This window comes from Mytilus edulis, chromosome 2 (genome assembly GCF_963676685.1).
Source record: "Mytilus edulis chromosome 2, xbMytEdul2.2, whole genome shotgun sequence".
In the NCBI taxonomy this organism is placed as follows: domain Eukaryota; kingdom Metazoa; phylum Mollusca; class Bivalvia; order Mytilida; family Mytilidae; genus Mytilus; species Mytilus edulis.
In genome coordinates, this window is record NC_092345.1 from 28,130,708 (window position 1) to 28,143,002 (window position 12,295).

The following is a 12,295-nucleotide window of genomic DNA, read 5'->3' on the forward strand; positions in this document are numbered from 1 at the left end:
TAGGACATTTGTTTTCTTTATATAAATAGTTTAAAGAATTCCTGATAGCTTTATATTAGAGTAAAATGTCAGATCTGCTTTTGAAGGGAATTGTATAACATAAAAGACGTTTTCATAATTCAAAATTAAATCGTTCGGAATGATAACCTGAGGAACATTTAGCTCTTAACACTTAGAATGGCAATGGAAAAGACCAAAGTAACTAAAAAGATTACTATCGAATTAATGGGTTTTTAAATATTCTTAATAAGCCTTAATTAAAAAGTGAAATAAGAAAATGATATTACAAAGTAGAACTCATTGTTTGATGATTGACAGAACGAAATACCGATAAAGAAATACATTGTTCCATTGGTATTGTCCCAAACGTAAAAAAGCAGAGTAGAACATAAAAAAATGTTTAAGTGTTTACAAGATAAAGTGATGATTAGGCTTTTAAAATGTCAATGTTATAAGAAATAAAAGTGTGCATGTAATACTTGTTTTCTTATGCACACCATTTACATTGATCTAAGATAAAGTCATTCTGCATTTGGCGAAAGTGCAATGGTTTTTGTGAATGCAAATAGAAAAGTCAGCAAGCAAATAAATTGCGTTCAAACGTTGTGCAGATATAGCCTAACGATGTTTAAACTAATAAATAGTCTAATTGAATAAAAACTTCATTTTAGACGGGGTTTCTGTTGGGAGATTTCAAAAAATATTAATAAAATAAAATTGTCCACATATCATGTAACTGATGACACAACCGGTTTCATTTTAACTACTCCAGATGCGCATTTTTATAATGTATGTCTGCTCAGTGATGATCGAGGTCAGTGCATTTGAAATTCAAAAACCGAATACAACCATGAAACCTAATACATCTGATAAAAGCATAATGGACCAAAGTAAAGCCATACTCAGACAAAAAAGAGCTATGCATGAGATATACTCCTTAATAAAAATGATTTCGAAATTCGTTTACGTATTCCAGGACGGAAGTACTATCAAATGGACTAATGATACCAGTTCTTCTGCAAAGGTATTGACCAGTGGGAGTTATAACAAAGACGGTACCAATTTTACTATACAAGTTGCGCATTTAAACTATTAATGTCTTTCCAGTGATGCTCGAGGACGAAAATCGACAACCAGTGGTCTTAGTTTTTAAATTGAATAAAACTCCAACATCTCTTAACGTATATTGTTATTCAAACATTATTCATATATGACTTAGTGTCACTAGGGTGGCTTTTTTTGTTGTTGATTTACTTCAAATGCGATATAATGTATAAAGTAAAATCACAATAAAAATACAGAACTCCGAGGAAAATTCAAAACGGAAAGTCCCTAATCAAATGGCAAAATCAAATGATAAAACACATTAAACGAACGGACAATAACTGTATGATAAACAATGAGGTATCTATCAAAAAGATAAAAAGGATTCTAAAAAAACAAAACAATTAAGAACACGTTAAGGGTTTTAACAATGAGGTTAAACCCGTAACCTATAGTAAACAATAAAAGTCTACAATATGACGAACCGTTAAACAATACAGAAAATACGAACAGCCTTAATTAAGGCTTTAACCATAAAAGAAAACAATAATTATAACAGACGGCAAACAACGGCATCATCTAGACTACATACTCTAAGTATCGGACGGGGGTTGATCCTCCCATAACCGATAACAGAAGTGTAACAACACATTATTAGAATAAACTGCAAAAATCAGTAGAAATAATGGTTAAACTCATCAGATCGATATATACTGAGCACAAACGCAACGAACAACATGACATAAGACAACAGTATATATCTTATTACAGTAACAGATAAGTAGTTTAAAGCAAAGTCCATAATTGAATTGAATACGTGTCATAATATATAAATCAAAACCGCTCCCAGAAAGTATACTATGATACCAAACTCCAAAGCAAAGTCCTGATACCAAACTCCAAGGCAAAGTCCTGATACCAAACTCCAAGGCAAAGTCCTAATACCAAACTCCAAGGCAAAGTCCTGATACCAAACTCCAAGGCAAAGTCCTGATACCAACTACAAGGCAAAGTCCTGATACCAAACTCCAAGGCAAAGTCCTGATACCAAACTCCAAGGCAAAGTCCTGATACCAAACTCCAAGCCAAAGTCCTGATACCAAACTCCAAGGCAAAGTCCTGATACCAACTACAAGGCAAATTCAAAATAGGAAAGTCTATTGAAGGTTACAAAATCAAGTGTTATGAACTGATTTAAATGCCATATATATTTTAAAAAAAGGATGACCTTGTCCAATACTAAAATATGGGAAAGTAGGACCATAAACATATACGTTTTAACCTAATAACTTGACAGCAATACTCGCTTCATTGTGTATTGAACCAAGGAAAACAAAATACCAATAAACACTACATAGGGAATTTACCACAATGATGAATTGATAAACTTTTAAAAATGTAGCATGGCTAAAAAACAATATTATAACAAGAGGATTTATGAGTTTGAACAGCGGTATACTACTGTTGCCTTTATTTACTACATGCAGGAACAGTAAGTTAAAAAAAATATATGTAACTACGAAAATCTGTAGTTACTTTTTAAACGACATCCTGACTTAAGAATTAACCAGTTCTATATAGATAACGTTAAATTTACTGTTTGCAAAAGTGTAAATTACTCTAAATTATAGGGATTTTCTGGTAACTTAACAGAAAACCCTTGCCGTTTTTGGCACAACCTTTTTGATCTTTTGGTCCTCGATGCTGTTCAACTTTGTACTCGTTTCGGCTTTCAAACTTTTGTATCTGTGCGTCACACATAGGTCTTGTGTGGACAAAATACACTTCTGGCGTATTAAAAATTTTGAACTTGTTGCCTTTTGTTGGCTGTTTTTTCGTGTGATTCTTTGTCAATTGTGTTCTCCAATTTATTTATATTGTAGTCCTGTGTTGTCATTTTGATGTTATATTTCACATGGCCATAAAAGTGCGAGGTTTGGCATGCCACAAAACCAGGTTCAACCCACCATTGTTTCCTTTAAAAATGCCCTGTACCAAGTCAGGAATATGGTCATTGTTATATTATAGTTCGTTTCTGTGTGTGTTACATTATAACGTTGTGTCGTTTGTTTTCTCTTATTTTTGAGTGTAAATTCACATTGCGATAAGACGTGTCACGGTACTTGTCTATCCCAAATTCATGTATTTGGTTTTGATGTTATATATATGTTATATTTGTTATTCTCGTGGGATTTTGTCTATATGTGTTACATTTTAGTGTTATGTCGTTGTTCTCCTCTTATATTTAATGCGTTTCCCTCGGTTTTGGTTTGTTATCCCGATTTTGTTTTTTGTCCATGGATTTATGAGTTTTGAACAGCAGTATACTACTGTTGCCTTTATTTATCAAAATTCAAAACGTCACTCCAGACACGGACATATCGTACAAATTGAGAAACATTACGCAGACCGTAAGGAGGGGTCAACAAAACTTTTAGTCAATTTCCAAACGTAACCACTGTGGTAAATCTAGAATTCATCAGACAATTAACTTGCAGTCATTTAGGTAAAGTCAGTCTATGTTCAGGCTCTTTAGTAGTTGTTGTTTACCTGCACACAACATTATCCTGAAATGTCTGAAAAGCTACTTGACAGTACCGCATTGACTACAACTGAATTGTCTAAAAAATACTGAATTGATTGCAGTACTAGTATTTAGAATATGACTGAAAGACTGAACATGACTGAAAAAATTATTGATCAGACTTTCAGATGATGTTAAGATAAAAATGACCGTATGAGACGAAAATCATTTACATTCTTAAAAAGTAAAGTAAAAAAAATACTCAAGTCCGAGGAAAATTCAAAAAGGAAATTTCCTAAACAAATGCCAAAATCAAAAGCTCAAACACATCAAACGAATGGACAACAACTGTCACACTCCTAACCTTGAACAGGCCTTTTTTTATGTGGATATAGTACTGCTCTAGTCAAATATTGCATTTGTTACATGGTCAACAAACAATGCATACACTTCCGGACCTTGCACAGGCATTTTGTTATGTGGAAATAGTACTGCTCTAGTCAAATATTGCATTTGTTACATGGTCAACAAACAATGCATACACTTCCGGACCTTAATATCTATCTGTCAAGTCTTAGCATAAGCATTATTTTCCCGTGTTTATCACACAGAAGTTTTGCTTTCAGCGCCTTTCTGTGTTTGTGATTTATGATATCATGACTTTTGACCATTGGGTTTGCGATTGTTCATGTTTCTTCTATACTTATTTGAGTATAACTTTCAATGTTATCTTTTTACAATAGGTAAGACTTTGATAAGATATTAATAAATCACGTGTCCAGCCTTATCTTCTTGAATTACCTGGAAAATCTACTTAACAGTACAGAATTGACTGCAACTTAATTGTCTGAAAAGTATTGAATTGACTGCAGTATTTTAAATCTTAAAAAATGACTGAATTTTTGTTCAGACTGTTCAGATAGTGTTAAAATCAAAATGACCGTTTATGACTAAAGTTAATTTACCAGCTCATATTACTGTTCAAATCAAATATGACAAAAAATACATACACTTCAGGATCAATCACATTATATCTCACGGGTATTTGCCTAAGTATTATTATACCCGTATCTATCACATAGAAGTTTTACTTTCAGCCCCTTCTGTTTTGTGGAATTTAGGATATCATGACTAAGACCTTTGGAGTTACGATTGTTCATATTTCTTATATACTTATTTGCTTTTAACTATTAATTTATCATATATTTACAATAGTTAAGACTAATTATATGACAAGATGTAATTTTTAAAAAGAGGGCCCCATAAACTGGTTTTCAGATTTATAAGTCTCAATAATAAAAAAAAATCTGTCGAAAAATGTATCTCTTCCCGATATGTCCTATTTTGATTCGCGAAAAAAACAATCTTTCACGTTGTTAGCGAATAGATTACTTTTTAACTGTATCATTTGCCCTTAACTCATTTATTAAGCCCTTTATTAACATATAATTCTAACCACGGTCGAACAGTATGAAGCAGGATCAATTTATTATAAAGCGCTGTCCGAATTATAATAAAGCTGCAAATTGTCGACCTGTTCGTTTGCAGGGATTTATTATTTTCCTACATATACTGCATGTACACACTAGATTTTGATTGGCTGATAGACAGTACATCTTGCATACGTTTTGTTTTATGTAATATATACACTTGTATCGTTCAAATGTCACCACTGCCGGTGTATTTTCAAAAGGATTTGTCTCATTAATCCTCTCTGCTCTGGTATTTGCCAAAACGTATTTGCCTTGTTTACCCTTAATGTAGACACTTGATCATTTGTGCGAATTGTCAAATGCTACTGCTTATTCGTTCGTTTGTATAATTTAAAAATAACTTAACTCGGAGGTTCAATGTGAAATGTTGATAAATTGCATGTTTGAAATGATCTTTTTATAAATAAAATTGAAATAAGATGCATTTTTTTTAAATAGAATCTGCATAAAGTATTGCTGATTTTTATTCCTCTTAGACAGTTTGATGTATTTATGGTCTTTGTAACTTTATTTTATCAAGGCGTACTTTTTAAATTTCCAAAATCATTTATTTATCTATTTAAAAAAAATATTTATTGCAATTTAGACAAGATTCTTTTATACAGAAAGGAAAGTAATGTTTTCTATAGATTTACAAAGCGCCGACAGATATTGCATTGATAATTGTTTGATGAATGTCCAGTGGCAATATTTCATGTTCTTTATCTCGAAATTTAAAGGAATCTTTTGAATTTTCAAAATACTACGGTTTTTTTTGTGTTTTTTTTTTTTATATTTTTATCATTTGCATTTTTGCTTATTTTTTTTTATTTTTTTTTTAATCTCAGGCATTTATTACCTTAGCTGCATTTGTCATAACTATAAGAATTTTGGTTCTGCAATGCTCTTTCACTTCGTGCTTTATTTTGCCTTTTTAGAGTGTCACTGGTCTTTTGTAGACGAAACACGCGTACGGCGTTACAAATTTCAATCCTGGTATCTATGATGACTATTTTTTCTGATTGTTTGTATGTTTTGTTAATCATAAAAAGCATGTTATTTATATCCTTATCCGTACAACCGGATGCTGTAATATCATAAATCTAAATTTGCCATTCGATAGATGAAAACGTCGATGATCCATTGATATCCATACTTACTTGTATTCATGTTAACTCCATGTTTTTGTTTCAGAAAAAACTGGCATTGATCTGAGCTGTTTTTGCTCATTAGACGGGTGGTTGTCTCTTTGACACATTCCCCGTTTCCAATTCTCTGTTCTATGGAATTCAACTGTGATGAAACCAGTTCCTTTCATTATATTACAATCGTCCACATGTCAGCGATAATTGGGTGTACATTTCATTTCAAGTGTTATTATTGTTGACATGGAATTGGATAATAATTTACTTTTTACATAACCGTATCAAACGTGTATCAATGTGCACTATGTGACATTGTGCAAGCTAGCGTTAAAACTCTTGCTTACGATTGAATGGTCGCATTTTTTTTAAACCAATTGTCCTATGCTGTAATTTGTGTTACGTGTCAGACTATACTGCAATATTAGGTTACCAGTATACCATTGACTGTAAAAAGCCATTGTTTCCAAAAACGCGTTGACACTTTTAAAGATATTACATCTGTGCGTGTTCCAAATCCGTACCAGTAGTTACAAGTTACTATATTGAAACCGAGGTCAGCTAAAGGATCTTGGGTAAAAATTGCGTTTCCTGTAGTCTTCTCCTGATAAAATCTTAAATTTAAAATGATATGCACACCGATATGTTTATTAACTGAAGCGTGTTGATGTGTTAAAATTGTTTAGCGGTTTGGGGTTGAATTTCATATTTGCAAGCTGTGCATATTTGCAGCTCATAAACAATAATCACAAGCAACCGTGAACAAATCATATGTTTAGTGTAAATTAGATACGACAAAAACTATGACCCAGTGCTTGTAGCACTGTTATCATTGAAACAACATGTACAAATTGGGTCCGAATAATTTTTCATTATTTCATGTTCATGTCATTACCGGAAGTGGCCCTAAAAAAATGCTAAATTAATTAAATCATAAATGAAGAAGTTGAACGAGATTTTGATATCTCAGCGAGATAAGTGGTTAATAATGTGTACATGGAAATAACAATTGCATGGTTACTAGCTTGAGAAACAATATTTTATAGGTTAGTTTCAGAATCTTTGGAATGCTTACTTGGCTAAATAGCTAGTGCAAAAGGGCAACTGTGGTTTGAGTATACGGTATATTGTTATGACGGTTCCAATTGATTTGGTTAACATCTATATTGAATGACTCTAAATACTTAATTTCAAATGACATTCCAAGCAAATAATTGTGGTTATTTTTAACAGTATAACACTATATAATGTATAACACTCAACTGACGTCTACTATATAATAACCATTGTAAAAAAAAAAAATTTACAGACATTGGTGAAATAATCAAAATATGTATAAATTTAATAGACATATATGTAACGAAAATTATAACAAATAATTTTAAATCATTTATAATAAATCATGAATAACAAATATTTTCTCTTGAATGTCCTTAAATAACTTTTCTTATCAAAAGTGTTCATATTTTTTATTATTGAAAGAATGAAAAAAATATTAAAATTAAGAACAAATTTATTGGGAACTATTGCACACACGTATTATTCATTTTCAAAATTACAGACCTACCATATCAGTCTAAGCATGTATCTTAGCCACAACAGTTGCAAAATTATCGGATCGCTCTTTGGTGGGAGCATGTAAACTATGATGTCGATTTGAACCATCATCTGCTTTAAAAACAAAATACTTACTAAATTTGAAAACAAAATAATTAACACTTTTAATAAAAAAAAAATAGAAATCTATAGCATAAAAAATTCCAACAAAATGTTATATTTCCTTGTTTTATTATACAAGATGGATTTTTTTTACGAAAATGAAAAAAAGGTGTTTTAACTCCCTTTGGATTTTTTTGTTTTCGTTTTATTCTTTTGTTATTGGTTCTGAGTATAATTTAAATATTTGGCCCTTTACATTAGGCAATCAGCAATTTTCTGATGTGTCTTTTTTCTTTTCTTTGTCTTTGGGAAAATAGTTTAACAGCAATCAATCAATAAACAATATTTGTCTATGTTTAGTACGTTTAAGGTGGTACCTAACACTACAGGGAGATAACTCTGTAAAGTCAGCTAAACGTTTTAATTACATTGTGTTGTAAAATGAATTTAAAGCTTCTCAATGATCAAAATTGGTGTTTGTCAAACTGCTATATAACCAGTGAAATTTTTCTGACAAAACGGTTGGTTCAAAATTTTTGAAATTTTTATATTTTTGATCAAGGGTCAAAGTAAATACTTTGACAAAATTTTATGAAAATTAAGCGAGCTAAATTAATTTTAGTGAAAGTGTTGGGTACCACCTTAATTTTGTTCCTGAACAAACAATTAATAAGTAAGATATTAAACTATGTAAGTAATCTCGACAACAGAGAAATACAGACAGTACATTTTTTTTAAACTCGTCTGGGCAAAACACAAACCAGACTAAATCAATATATATTATGAATATTGAAAAATAATACTCACAACCGGTTTGGCACATCATACGCTGTGTTCGAAAATCGGCTTAAATTTGTATATGCAATATATTGACACAGTTTATTTTATAATATCTTATTCGAGTTCCTATGATGCACACTGTTTATTTTTTTCGCAATACTTTTGTTCAAAGAGATATAAAATCATTACGACTACTTCCGTAATGGCATTTCTTAGAACCAGATTTTTTTAGCATGCCCGCTCTGGGTAATTTAATTGAGTAATGCTCTTAGGTTAAAACTTCATAATAAGTATTCAGCTATGGACAAGTCAGTTTGTTTTCAATATATGTATGACTTTTCATTTTTTTTCAATGTTCCCATGGAAGCGCTATTCTATCCATTTATAAATTATTTCCAATTCGACATTCATTTGGCCGTTGAAAAATGCGTGATATACAATCGTTTAATATTTTCTTAGTTCATTTTTTATGATAAATGTTTATATTTCATAATTCTGCATTTAACTAATCATTTTTTGCTATATTTGAATATATTAACGTCACGGAATGCGTTTTGGAAAAGATTTTTGCAAATCTAATTTCTGTGTTAGTTTTTGTTGTACATATATATTTTTGTTTTTTACAGGATTAGAATTCGTTTTGAAACTAATGGTTTATGTCTCTACAAAAAAAAAAAAAAAACACATCAACGTGGAATACACGTTTCGTGTAAGTTGGCGTTCCATAAAAAACTAGTTTTGCTCGTGTATACGGAATAAAGCTCCATTATTACCGTATTAAAATACGAAAAGGGCGACAACCCTATTTACGTGATTAATTCTCATCAATATTCTAAACAAAATAAAAATCATACAAAAATTCCGCCTCTGTGAAAACTACCAAATTGAAGTCTTCACATCCAAAACCGACGCTTATCATTATGTATGAATACAAATGGATACGATCATGAACCGCTGTTGAAAATTGCAGGAAAAAAAGAAGAAATTTCTTGAATAATCAGAACGGCTCTCAAGTTTTTCAGTTTACGCAATATTGTCAAAATAATTCAACACAAATAAATTAATTAAGCAATAACTTAAATATAACCTTGTATTATTCTGTTTATTGATTATTTCTGTTAACCATATCTCGTTTGATTCAAAATGACAATTATACAAATATATTGCGATAAATAGTTCAAAATTAGTTTTTAAATTGATAGCGTTAAGTTTTTGGAACACAATTTTATGAAATATCTCATGATTACAATGATTCATTATAGTTAGTCCGTCAATGATATATCTCATGACGACAATGATTCATTATGGTTAGTCCATCAATGAGATATCTCATGATGACAATGATTCATTATAGTTAGTCCGTCAATGAGATATCTCATGACGATAATGATTCATTATGGTTAGTCCGTCAATAAGATATCTCATGACAAACAATGATTCATTATGGTTAGTCCATCAATGAGATATTTCATGATGACAATGATTCATTATAGTTAGTCCATCAATGAGATATATCATGATGACAATTATACATTATGGTTAGTCCATCAATGAGATATCTCATGACGACAATGATTCATTAAGGTTTGTCCGTCAATGAAATATTTCATGATGACAATGATTCATCATGGTTCGTCCGTCAATGAAATATCTCATGACGATAATGGTTCATTATGGTTCGTCCGTCAGTGAGATATCTCATCACGACAATGATTCATTATAGTTAGTCCGTCAATGAGATATCTCATCACGACAATGATTCATTATGGTTAGTCCGTCTATGAAATATCTCATCACGACAATGATTCATTATGGTTCGTCCGTCAGTGAGATATCTCATTACGATAGTGATTCATTATGGTTCGTCCGTCAGCGAGATATCTAATCACGACAATGATTCATTATGGTTAGTCCGTCAATGAGATATATCATGACGACAATGATTCATTATGGTTAGTCCGTCAATGAGATATCTCATGACGACAATGATTCATTATGGTTCGTCCGTCAATGATATATCTCATGACGACAATGATTCATTATGGTTCGTCCGTCAATGAGATATCTCATGATGACAATGATTCATTGTGGATCGTCCCTGAATAAGACAGTACTTGATGTATTATAAGTATCCATATGCATTTTAAATAAAACGACAACAGAAAGCGAATTGCAAAATATAATAACAACACTATATCTTGCATCCGAAACGCTTTTTCTGGATGTACCTTCATTAGGAACGCTTAAAGCCGAAACAATCGAAGAACTATATATGACCAAAACGGATCTGGACATATTAACCAAATCCATCTAAGGACAACGTTGTATGATGAAGTTATGTTAGTTAATAATTTCTAGAATTAAACGGACAATTTAAAAAAAGTTTGTTTTAAATCAGTACAGATGTACTGACTATTGAACTAATGGATTTTGTTCGTGTAAATAAAAACGGTCATTAATGGAAAAATTGTTACCTTATATATCTTAACTGGCATCTTAACAAAAAATATCTTTTTCTTTGACTTTTTTCATAAAAAAAAAGTCATGGAATCATAATTTAAATTAAACTTTTTTTAAACCAGAAAAAAATATCATACTGAACAATGAAACAAATCTGGGGTCAATTAAAAATAAACAAACATAAGAAGAAGAAAAAATGAAGACATACCGATTGCTGTTCAATTTGAGTATACAGCGGTGTCTGGTTGTATCCGCCGGATTTTGGATGCCTTGCTACAGGGCGAGCAGTTGCAAGAGGACTTAAACTAGTTCAACAGCGGAAATCAGAACAGATCAAATAAAACGATAACTTTATTTGTCAGTAAAGAAAAAAAAACTTATTTCAATACCAGAAAATATTAAAGAACAACGGATAGTAAAATAGATTAAAGGGGGAATAATGTCTGTTTTAAAAAGTGCAGTACAGTATTGTTAAAACATGTTAGCCACACGTCAATGGAAATTAAAGAATTGATAAGTCTGACACATTACACGATGGGGTCAGATTAAACTGTTTCTACGTCTTCGACCATGTACCATTGACAGACGAACAAGATGTAGTCGCCCATTACTTATTGTATATTTGTGATGTTTTCCTGAAGTCAACATATACCTGAAGTTTGTGTGACATGGAAACGGTATTCGTAAACTGTGTAGTATGTTTGTAGGTAAAATTTGTCAACTTTCAGAAACATCCCATTAAAAGCAGTTTTACATGTTCTCTAACTTGAAAGGAAATATCTGGGTGGTCAGTAACTGTGTGGTACTTGGATTAGTAAAAAGATGATGCAAAAGTGTATGTGACTGTTTTGCACTAAAAATTTGTTAACAGATAAAAAAAAAAGTCGGTAATGAATTCCCTTAACAGGAGTTATACATGTAGTGAACAAGCGGGCCAGGAATTAAAAATCTGCACACTGTACTTGTATTGTGTGGATGTTTATTTTAAGGCGCTATTCACATCTGGCTTCTGTACCTTAACATTCAATGCTAACAATTTTTAAACTTTTTTTCTGCAAAATGGATGAAATTGATTTTGAATTACCAAGAATTTTGTTTTCCGAAAAAAATATTTGATTTTTCCCTACTCTACGATAAAATTATGGAGCTGCACTTAAATACAAGGTCTTTCTTTTTTCCATCTTTTCTTAAAGGTTTAATATATCTATCACAGA